The sequence below is a fragment of the Coregonus lavaretus genome (genome assembly GCF_964263955.1).
Source record: "Coregonus lavaretus genome assembly, chromosome: 22".
Lineage (NCBI taxonomy): Eukaryota > Metazoa > Chordata > Actinopteri > Salmoniformes > Salmonidae > Coregonus > Coregonus lavaretus.
Window position 1 is genome coordinate 912,568 of NC_140009.1, and position 10,970 is coordinate 923,537.

General features: G+C 55.0%; 2 pseudogenes across 2 annotated transcripts in view; both read right to left on the reverse strand.

The window, feature by feature from the left end:
• The window catches only part of LOC311149453 (selenide, water dikinase 3-like), a 36,974-nt pseudogene extending 26,504 nt beyond the window's left edge, over positions 1 to 10,470 (reverse strand). The window contains exon 1 of the transcript in view: positions 10,459 to 10,470. The product of the transcript in view is annotated as a selenide, water dikinase 3-like (transcript). The remainder of the gene's footprint in view (positions 1 to 10,458) is intronic.
• A 375-nt stretch (positions 10,471 to 10,845) lies between these two features.
• LOC311149454 (tetraspanin-2-like) overlaps positions 10,846 to 10,970 on the reverse strand; it is a 7,223-nt pseudogene continuing 7,098 nt past the window's right edge. Inside the window, exon 6 of the transcript in view lies at positions 10,846 to 10,911. The product of the transcript in view is annotated as a tetraspanin-2-like (transcript). The remainder of the gene's footprint in view (positions 10,912 to 10,970) is intronic.

Below are 10,970 nucleotides of genomic sequence, written 5' to 3' on the forward strand. Positions count from 1 at the left end.
AGCTGATGTAAGAAGGGCTATATAAAATAAAATTGATTGATTGATTGATTGATTGACTGACTGGTCCTCCTAACACACTAACCCTGCTGACTGACTGGTCCTCCTAACACACTAACCCTGCTGACTGACTGGTCCTCCTAACACACTAACCCTACTGACTGACTGACTGGTCCTCCTAACACACTAACCCTACTGACTGACTGGTCCTCCTAACACACTAACCCTGCTGACTGACTGGTCCTAACACACTAACCCTGCTGACTGACTGGTCCTAACACACTAACCCTGCTGACTGACTGGTCCTCCTAAAACACACTAATCCTGCTGACTGACTGGTCCTCCTAATACACTAACCCTGCTGACTGACTGGTCCTCCTAACACACTAACCCTACTGACTGACTGGTCCTCCTAACACACTAACCCTGCTGACTGACTGGTCCTCCTAACACACTAACCCTACTGACTGACTGGTCCTCCTAACACACTAACCCTGCTGACTGACTGGTCCTCCTAAAACACTAACCCTGCTGACTGACTGGTCCTCCTAACACACTAACCCTGCTGACTGACTGGTCCTCCTAACACACTAACCCTGCTGACTGACTGGTCCTCCTAACACACTAACCCTGCTGACTGACTGGTCCTCCTAACACACTAACCCTACTGACTGACTGGTCCTCCTAACACACTAACCCTGCTGACTGACTGGTCCTCCTAATACAGTAACCCTGCTGACTGACTGGTCCTCCTAAAACACTAACCCTACTGACTGACTGGTCCTCCTAACACACTAACCCTGCTGACTGACTGGTCCTCCTAACACACTAACCCTACTGACTGACTGACTGGTCCTCCTAACACACTAACCCTGCTGACTGACTGGTCCTCCTAACACACTAACCCTGCTGACTGACTGGTCCTAAAACACTAACCCTGCTGACTGACTGGTCCTAACACACTAACCCTGCTGACTGACTGGTCCTCCTAACACACTAACCCTGCTGACTGACTGGTCCTCCTAACACACTAACCCTGCTGACTGACTGGTCCTAACACACTAACCCTACTGACTGACTGACTGGTCCTCCTAACACACTAACCCTGCTGACTGACTGGTCCTCCTAACACACTAACCCTGCTGACTGACTGGTCCTCCTAACACACTAACCCTGCTGACTGACTGGTCCTATCACACTAACCCTGCTGACTGACTGGTCCTAACACACTAACCCTACTGACTGACTGACTGGTCCTCCTAACACACTAACCCTGCTGACTGACTGGTCCTCCTAACACACTAACCCTGCTGACTGACTGGTCCTCCTAACACACTAACCCTGCTGACTGACTGGTCCTCCTAACACACTAACCCTGCTGACTGACTGGTCCTCCTAACACACTAACCCTGCTGACTGACTGGTCCTAACACACTAACCCTGCTGACTGACTGGTCCTCCTAACACACTAACCCTACTGACTGACTGACTGGTCCTCCTAACACACTAACCCTACTGACTGACTGGTCCTCCTAACACACTAACCCTGCTGACTGACTGGTCCTAACACACTAACCCTACTGACTGACTGGTCCTCCTAACACACTAACCCTACTGACTGACTGGTCCTAACACACTAACCCTACTGACTGACTGGTCCTAAAACACTAACCCTACTGACTGACTGGTCCTCCTAATACACTAACCCTACTGACTGACTGGTCCTCCTAACACACTAACCCTGCTGACTGACTGGTCCTCCTAACACACTAACCCTGCTGACTGACTGGTCCTAACACACTAACCCTGCTGACTGACTGGTCCTCCTAACACACTAACCCTACTGACTGACTGGTCCTAAAACACTAACCCTACTGACTGACTGGTCCTCCTAATACACTAACCCTGCTGACTGACTGGTCCTCCTAACACACTAACCCTACTGACTGACTGGTCCTAACACACTAACCCTACTGACTGACTGGTCCTAACACACTAACCCTACTGACTGACTGGTCCTCCTAACACACTAACCCTGCTGACTGACTGGTCCAAACACACTAACCCTGCTGACTGACTGGTTCTAACACACTAACCCTGCTGACTGACTGGTCCTCCTAACACACTAACCCTGCTGACTGACTGGTCCTCCTAACACACTAACCCTACTGACTGACTGGTCCTCCTAACACACTAACCCTACTGACTGACTGGTCCTAACACACTAACCCTGCTGACTGACTGGTCCTCCTAACACACTAACCCTGCTGACTGACTGGTCCTAACACACTAACCCTGCTGACTGACTGGTCCTAACACACTAACCCTGCTGACTGACTGACTGGTCCTCCTAACACACTAACCCTGCTGACTGACTGGTCCTAACACACTAACCCTACTGACTGACTGGTCCTAACACACTAACCCTGCTGACTGACTGGTCCTCCTAACACACTAACCCTGCTGACTGACTTGTCCTAACACACTAACCCTACTGACTGACTGGTCCTAAAACACTAACCCTACTGACCGTCTGACTGATTGGTCGTAACACAGTAATCCTGCTTACTGACTGGTCCTCCTAACCCGCTAACCCTGCTGACTGACTGGTCCTCCTAACCCGCTAACCCTGCTGACTGACTGGTCCTCCTAACCCGCTAACCCTGCTGACTGACTGGTCCTCCTAACCCGCTAACCCTGCTGACTGACTGGTCCTCCTAACCCGCTAACCCTGCTGACTGACTGGTCCTCCTAACCCGCTAACCCTGCTGACTGACTGGTCCTCCTAACCCGCTAACCCTGCTGACTGACTGGTCCTCCTAACCCGCTAACCCTGCTGACTGACTGGTCCTCCTAACCCGCTAACCCTGCTGACTGACTGGTCCTCCTAACCCGCTAACCCTGCTGACTGACTGGTCCTCCTAACCCGCTAACCCTGCTGACTGACTGGTCCTCCTAACCCGCTAACCCTGCTGACTGAATGCTCTAACCGTCAGCTGCTCTAACCGTAGTCTCTCTACAGTATGGTCGATCACAGAAGGCTTCTTCTACCCAGATTACTAATAGGAATGCCTGACTATCATGAGAACTGATTGATATGGTGGATGTGTTTAAATATACCAGATGTCCCCACAAGAATAGTAAACAAACACACATTTGACCAACTGGGGACATTTTGTTAGTCCCCACAAGGTCAAATGCTATTTCTAGGCAGTTTAAGGACAACGTTACATTTAGTGTTAGGGTTAGGAGCTAGGGTTAGTTTTAGGGTTAGGAGTTAGGGTTAGTTTTAGGGTTAGGAGCTAGGGTTAGTTTTAGGGTTAGGAGCTAGGGTTGGTTTTAGGGTTAGGAGCTAGGGTTAGTTTTAGGGTTAGGAGCTAGGGTTAGTTTTAGGGTTAGGAGCTAGGGTTAGTTTTAGGGTTAGGAGCTAGGGTTTCGGGTTGAGGTTAGGTTAAGGTTTAGGGTTAGGGAAAATAGGATTTTGAATGGGACTGAATTGTGTCCCCCCACAAGGTTAGTTATACAAGACTGTGTGTTTGTGTTTGACTTCTGATGATGTAGAGTTGCATTCTGGTAAAACAGTTTCGAAAGGAACGCAAAGGAAGTAGCGAGACAGGAAGAACTGGGTAAAACTTTTAAAAGTTTATTAGTTGAACAGAACATCTATCTTTCTGAGCGGCTCGGAAAACCATCAGAACCCAAATTACATCAGACATTAAAATAAAATAAAATACATTAACACACAATCACATACAGCGGGACTGTAACAGGTCTTTAGGGAATAAGATACATTACAAAAATACTTTGTTCTCCTTCACAGGGAGGAGTTTAGTGACCTGGCTTGGGCTAGCGGTCATAATGGCCATGTTTCAGTGTCACGCCCTGGCCTACAGAACTCTAGCTAGTTTGGTCAGGGTGTGAATATTCTAGATTTGTATTTCTATGTTGGCCGGTGTGGTTCCCAATCAGAGGCAGCTGTCGCTCGTTGTCTCTGATTGGGAATCATACTTAGGCAGCCTTTTGGCACTGTCTAGTTGTGGGTTCTCGTTCCGTGTAAGGTTTGTTGTGTTGTACCTTTCGGACTTCACGTTCCGTTACCTTTGTTGTTTTGTCGTGTGTTTATCGTAAATAAACATGTACGCATATCACGCTGCGCCTTGGTCCGACCCGTCTTTAAACGAACGTGACATTCAGACTGACCACATGACCAAATCTCACAACGCCTGGATAGGTGTTTAACATATCAGCTAAACCACATCATGTTATATAGCAATCTGATGCCCGACTTCTCAGTCTATGACATAGCAGGTAACGATTGGTTGATGTAATGCGGCAGCCAGACAACAGCCAGATCACTAGTGCTCCTTGCAGGACCGTAGAACAACACATCCACCTCTAAAGAAGTCTTCTAAAACCTTACAGTATTATGTACAGGAATCTAGTTGATGGGCAGGTTTGGTATTGTTAAAAAACGTTGCTTCTGGCCACAGATTGGTTGTTTGATATGTTTGTTTTGCGGTAGAAAAGAAGAAAGGCACCTGAAGAGAGTGTGCTGGCTCTGGAACAGCGTTGTCATGACGACTATGGGTCTGTTAGCGGAAGCTCTCATCCAGAGCCACTTACAGATTCTGAGCAGGGCTCTACGGCTAGTGTAACAAGTGCACTTCATAGGGAATAGGGTGCCATTTCATAGGGAATAGGGTGCCACTTCATAGGGAATAGGGTGCCATTTCATAGGGAATAGGGTGCCATTTCATAGGGAATAGGGTGCCACTTCATAGGGAATAGGGTGCCATTTTATAGGGAATAGGGTGCCATTTTGGATGTGACCATACTCCTTACAAAACCAGCTCACTCCCTGTGCACTACCCTCTGTTCAAAAGTAGTGCACAATGTAGGGGATAGGGTATGATTTGAGACGTGCCAGTGTCTACTACTACTACAGTACACCTACTGCAAACCTGCATCTGTAGTTAGCCTGCATCTGTAGTTAGCCTACATCTATAGTTAGCCTGCATCTGTAGTTAGCCTGCATCTATAGTTAGCCTGCATCTGTGGTTAGCCTGCATCTGTAGTTAGCCAGCATCTGTAGTTAGCCTGCATTTGTAGTTAGCCTGCATCTGTAGTTAGCCTGCATCTGTAGTTAGCCTGCATCTGTAGTTAGCCTGCATCTGTAGTTAGCCTGCATCTGTAGTTAGCCTGCATCTGTAGTTAGCCTGCATCTATAGTTAGCCTGCATCTGTAGTTAGCCTGCATCTATAGTTAGACTCCAACTACCATATCACATAATATCTACAACATGGACCCAGTGGGGGATCTGACTTGGGGAATGGACCCAGAACCAATGGAACATGTTGATCTACCGTTTGTGTTTTAGGGACCACCCGCTGGTGGACATTTGACTGCCTACATTGTCACACGATTCTACATGTGAAATCGGTTTGCAAGTTAAGGCCGGCACTCTGTTCAGAGGTGCCAAGTACTCTCAACCCGGAAACCACTATTGGTGTGTCTAAGCCTTAAGGCACAGGGGGTGTCAGTATGGGCTGGGATGGGTGTCAGTAGGGCTGGGAGGGGTGTCAGTAGGGCTGGGAGGGGTGTCAATAGGGCTGGGAGGGGTGTCAGTAGGGCTGGGAGGGGTGTCAATAGGGCTGGGAGGGGTGTCAATAGGGCTGGGAGGGGTGTCAGTAGGGCTGGGAGGGGTGTCAGTAGGGCTGGGAGGGGTGTCAATAGGGCTGGGAGGGGTGTCAGTAGGGCTGGGAGGGGTGTCAGTAGGGCTGGGAGGGGTGTCAATAGGGCTGGGAGGGGTGTCAATAGGGCTGGGAGGGGTGTCAGTAGGGATGGGAGGGGTGTCAATAGGGCTGGGAGGGGTGTCAATAGGGCTGGGAGGGGTGTCAATAGGGCTGGGAGGGGTGTCAGTGGGGCTGGGAGGGGTGTCAGTGGGGCTGGGAGGGGTGTCAGTGGGGCTGGGAGGGGTGTCAGTGGGGCTGGGAGGGGTGTCAGTAGGGCTGGGAGGGGTGTCAATAGGGCTGGGAGGGGTGTCAGTAGGGCTGGGAGGGGTGTCAGTAGGGCTGGGAGGGGTGTCAATAGGGCTGGGAGGGGTGTCAATAGGGCTGGGAGGGGTGTCGGTGGGGCTGGGAGGGGTGTCAGTAGGGCTGGGAGGGGTGTCAATAGGGCTGGGAGGGGTGTCAGTAGGGCTGGGAGGGGTGTCAGTAGGGCTGGGAGGGGTGTCAATAGGGCTGGGAGGGGTGTCAGTAGGGCTGGGAGGGGTGTCAATAGGGCTGGGAGGGGTGTCAATAGGGTTGGGAGGGGTGTCAATAGGGCTGGGAGGGGTGTCAATAGGGCTGGGAGGGGTGTCAATAGGGCTGGGAGGGGTGTCAGTAGGGCTGGGAGGGGTGTCAGTAGGGCTGGGAGGGGTGTCAATAGGGCTGGGAGGGGTGTCAATAGGGCTGGGAGGGGTGTCAATAGGGTTGGGAAGGGTGTCAATAGGGCTGGAAGGGGTGTCAATAGGGCTGGGAGGGGTGTCGGTGGGGCTGGGAGGGGTGTCAGTAGGGCTGGGAGGGGTGTCAATAGGGCTGGGAGGGGTGTCAGTGGGGCTGGGAGGGGTGTCAGTAGGGCTGGGAGGGGTGTCAATAGGGCTGGGAGGGGTGTCAATAGGGCTGGAAGGGGTGTCAGTAGGGCTGGGAGGGGTGTCAATAGGGCTGGGATGGGGGTCAGTAGGGCTGGGAGGGGTGTCAGTAGGGCTGGGAGGGGTGTCAGTGGGGCTGGGAGGGGTGTCAGTAGGGCTGGGAGGGGTGTCAATAGGGCTGGGAGGGGTGTCAATAGGGCTGGGAGGGGTGTCAGTAGGGCTGGGAGGGGTGTCAGTAGGGCTGGGAGGGGTGTCAATAGGGCTGGGAGGGGTGTCAATAGGGCTGGGAGGGGTGTCGGTGGGGCTGGGAGGGGTGTCAGTAGGGCTGGGAGGGGTGTCAATAGGGCTGGGAGGGGTGTCAGTAGGGCTGGGAGGGGTGTCAATAGGGCTGGGAGGGGTGTCAATAGGGCTGGGAGGGGTGTCGGTGGGGCTGGGAGGGGTGTCAATAGGGCTGGGAGGGGTGTCAATAGGGCTGGGAGGGGTGTCAATAGGGCTGGGAGGGGTGTCAATAGGGCTGGGAGGGGTGTCAATAGGGCTGGGAGGGGTGTCAATAGGGCTGGGAGGGGTGTCAGTAGGGCTGGGAGGGGTGTCAGTAGGGCTGGGAGGGGTGTCAATAGGGCTGGGAGGGGTGTCAATAGGGTTGGGAGGGGTGTCAATAGGGCTGGGAGGGGTGTCAATAGGGCTGGGAGGGGTGTCAATAGGGTTGGGAGGGGTGTCAGTAGGGCTGGGAGGGGTGTCAGTAGGGCTGGGAGGGGTGTCAATAGGGCTGGGAGGGGTGTCAATAGGGTTGGGAGGGGTGTCAATAGGGTTGGGAGGGGTGTCAATAGGGCTGGGAGGGGTGTCAATAGGGTTGGGAGGGGTGTCAGTAGGGCTGGGAGGGGTGTCAATAGGGCTGGGAGGGGTGTCAATAGGGCTGGGAGGGGTGTCAGTAGGGCTGGGAGGGGTGTCAATAGGGCTGGGAGGGGTGTCAGTAGGGCTGGGAGGGGTGTCAGTAGGGCTGGGAGGTGTGTCAATAGGGCTGGGAGGGGTGTCAGTAGGGCTGGGAGGGGTGTCAATAGGGCTGGGAGGGGTGTCAATAGGGCTGGGCGGGGTGTCAGTAGGGCTGTGAGGGGTGTCAATAGGGCTGGGAGGTGTGTCAATAGGGCTGGGATGGGTGTCAATAGGGCTGGGAGGGGTGTCAATAGGGCTGGGAGGGGTGTCAGTAGGGCTGGGAGGGGTGTCAATAGGGCTGGGAGGGGTGTCAATAGGGCTGGGAGGGGTGTCAATAGGGCTGGGAGGGGTGTCAATAGGGCTGGGAGGGGTGTCAATAGGGCTGGGAGGGGTGTCAATAGGGCTGGGAGGGGTGTCAATAGGGCTGGGAGGGGTGTCAATAGGGCTGGGAGGGGTGTCAATAGGGCTGGGAGGGGTGTCAATAGGGCTGGGAGGGGTGTCAGTAGGGCTGGGAGGGGTGTCAGTAGGGCTGGGAGGGGTGTCAATAGGGCTGGGAGGGGTGTCAATAGGGTTGGGAGGGGTGTCAATAGGGCTGGGAGGGGTGTCAATAGGGCTGGGAGGGGTGTCAATAGGGTTGGGAGGGGTGTCAGTAGGGCTGGGAGGGGTGTCAGTAGGGCTGGGAGGGGTGTCAATAGGGCTGGGAGGGGTGTCAATAGGGTTGGGAGGGGTGTCAATAGGGTTGGGAGGGGTGTCAATAGGGCTGGGAGGGGTGTCAATAGGGTTGGGAGGGGTGTCAGTAGGGCTGGGAGGGGTGTCAATAGGGCTGGGAGGGGTGTCAATAGGGCTGGGAGGGGTGTCAGTAGGGCTGGGAGGGGTGTCAATAGGGCTGGGAGGGGTGTCAGTAGGGCTGGGAGGGGTGTCAGTAGGGCTGGGAGGTGTGTCAATAGGGCTGGGAGGGGTGTCAGTAGGGCTGGGAGGGGTGTCAATAGGGCTGGGAGGGGTGTCAATAGGGCTGGGCGGGGTGTCAGTAGGGCTGTGAGGGGTGTCAATAGGGCTGGGAGGTGTGTCAATAGGGCTGGGATGGGTGTCAATAGGGCTGGGAGGGGTGTCAATAGGGCTGGGAGGGGTGTCAGTAGGGCTGGGAGGGGTGTCAATAGGGCTGGGAGGGGTGTCAATAGGGCTGGGAGGGGTGTCAATAGGGCTGGGAGGGGTGTCAATAGGGCTGGGAGGGGTGTCAATAGGGCTGGGAGGGGTGTCAATAGGGTTGGGAGGGGTGTCAGTAGGGCTGGGAGGGGTGTCAATAGGCTGGGAGGGGTGTCAATAGGGCTGGGAGGGGTGTCAATAGGGCTGGGAGGGGTGTCAGTAGGGCTGGGAGGGGTGTCAATAGGGCTGGGAGGGGTGTCAGTAGGGCTAGGAGGGGTGTCAGTAGGGCTGGGAGGTGTGTCAATAGGGCTGGGAGGGGTGTCAGTAGGGCTGGGAGGGGTGTCAATAGGGCTGGGAGGGGTGTCAATAGGGCTGGGCGGGGTGTCAGTAGGGCTGGGAGGGGTGTCAATAGGGCTGGGAGGGGTGTCAATAGGGCTGGGAGGGGTGTCAATAGGGCTGGGAGGGGTGTCAATGGGGCTGGGAGGGGTGTCAGTAGGGCTGGGAGGGGTGTCAATAGGGCTGGGAGGGGTGTCAATAGGGCTGGGAGGGGTGTCAATAGGGCTGGGAGGGGTGTCAGTGGGGCTGGGAGGGGTGTCAGTAGGGCTGGGAGGGGTGTCAGTAGGGCTGGGAGGGGTGTCAGTAGGGCTGGGAGGGGTGTCAGTAGGGCTGGGAGGGGTGTCAATAGGGCTGGAAGGGGTGTCAATAGGGCTGGGAGGGGTGTCGGTGGGGCTGGGAGGGGTGTCAGTAGGGCTGGGAGGGGTGTCAATAGGGCTGGGAGGGGTGTCAGTAGGGCTGGGAGGGGTGTCAGTAGGGCTGGGATGGGTGTCAATAGGGCTGGGAGGGGTGTCGGTGGGGCTGGGACGGGTGTCAGTAGGGCTGGGAGGGGTGTCAATAGGGCTGGGAGGGGTGTCAGTAGGGCTGGGAGGGGTGTCAGTGGGGCTGGGAGGGGTGTCAGTAGGGCTGGGAGGGGTGTCAATAGGGCTGGGAGGGGTGTCAATAGGGCTGGGAGGGGTGTCGGTGGGGCTGGGAGGGGTGTCAATAGGGCTGGGAGGGGTGTCGGTAGGGCTGGGAGGGGTGTCATTAGGGCTGGGAGGGGTGTCAATAGGGCTGGGAGGGGTGTCAATAGGGCTGGGAGGGGTGTCAATAGGGCTGGGAGGGGTATCGGTGGGGCTGGGAGGGGTGTCAATAGGGCTGGGAGGGGTGTCAATAGGGCTGGGAGGGGTGTCAGTAGGGCTGGGAGGGGTGTCAATAGGGCTGGGAGGGGTGTCAATAGGGCTGGGAGGGGTGTCAATAGGGCTGGGAGGGGTGTCAGTAGGGCTGGGAGGGGTGTTGGTGGGGCTGGGAGGGGTGTCAATAGGGCTGGGAGGGGTGTCAATAGGGCTGGGAGGGGTGTCAATAGGGCTGGGAGGGGTGTCAAAATTAGCACCACAGTAACGTAACATGTCATGTAAAAGGCATGGCAACATGTCAACAGGGTCAGGGGGGGTTAGGAGCAGAACGTCACAGCCAGAGGAGAGATCAGGACTGTTACATAACAAACAGCTCTACCTAAGAAACCTCTACCAGCAACACCAATCACCTCTCCGTTTAGGCCCCCTCTCCCTGTCCACCAATCACCTCTCCGTTTAGGCCCCCTCTCCCTGTCCACCAATCACCTCTCCGTTTAGGCCCCCTCTCCCTGTCCACCAATCACCTCTCCGTTTAGGCGCCTGGTATCCAGTTTGGTGCCCCCTTAATCTCACTTAACATAATATTGTTACCCTAGTCTCCATGATCTAAGGCCTCCATGCCATGAGGGTGACACTGAAGGGCTTCATCTCAACAGTCTACAGTGGCTTCGTCTCCTCGTCTCCTGAGGAGTCTGTAGAAGGGCTGTAGACTTCTGAAATGCACACAATTCCTCGTGCTTTAGAGAACTATGGGAAAATGGCAGTCTGGTCCCTGTGTCCCCCTGGTTGGTTGGGTGAAAGTTGTAGGGAGGTGGAGGAGTTTATTCTGACTGAAGGCTGTTACTGGTGGGGGCCATGGAGAGGAGGCAGGAGATGGGGAACAGGAGGAAGTGGGGAGGAGGGAGATTGGTGAGGAGGCAGGAGATGGGGAACAGGAGGAAGTGGGGAGGAGGGAGATTGGTGAGGAGTTGTGCCTGTTTAGATGACCTCTCTGCTGTTGCGGATGGCACAACACAACACCATACTGAAGAGCATCCCTATAACCTAGAGAGAGAGGACAGGAGAGAGAGGACAGAAGAGAGAGGAGAGAGGACAGAAGAGAG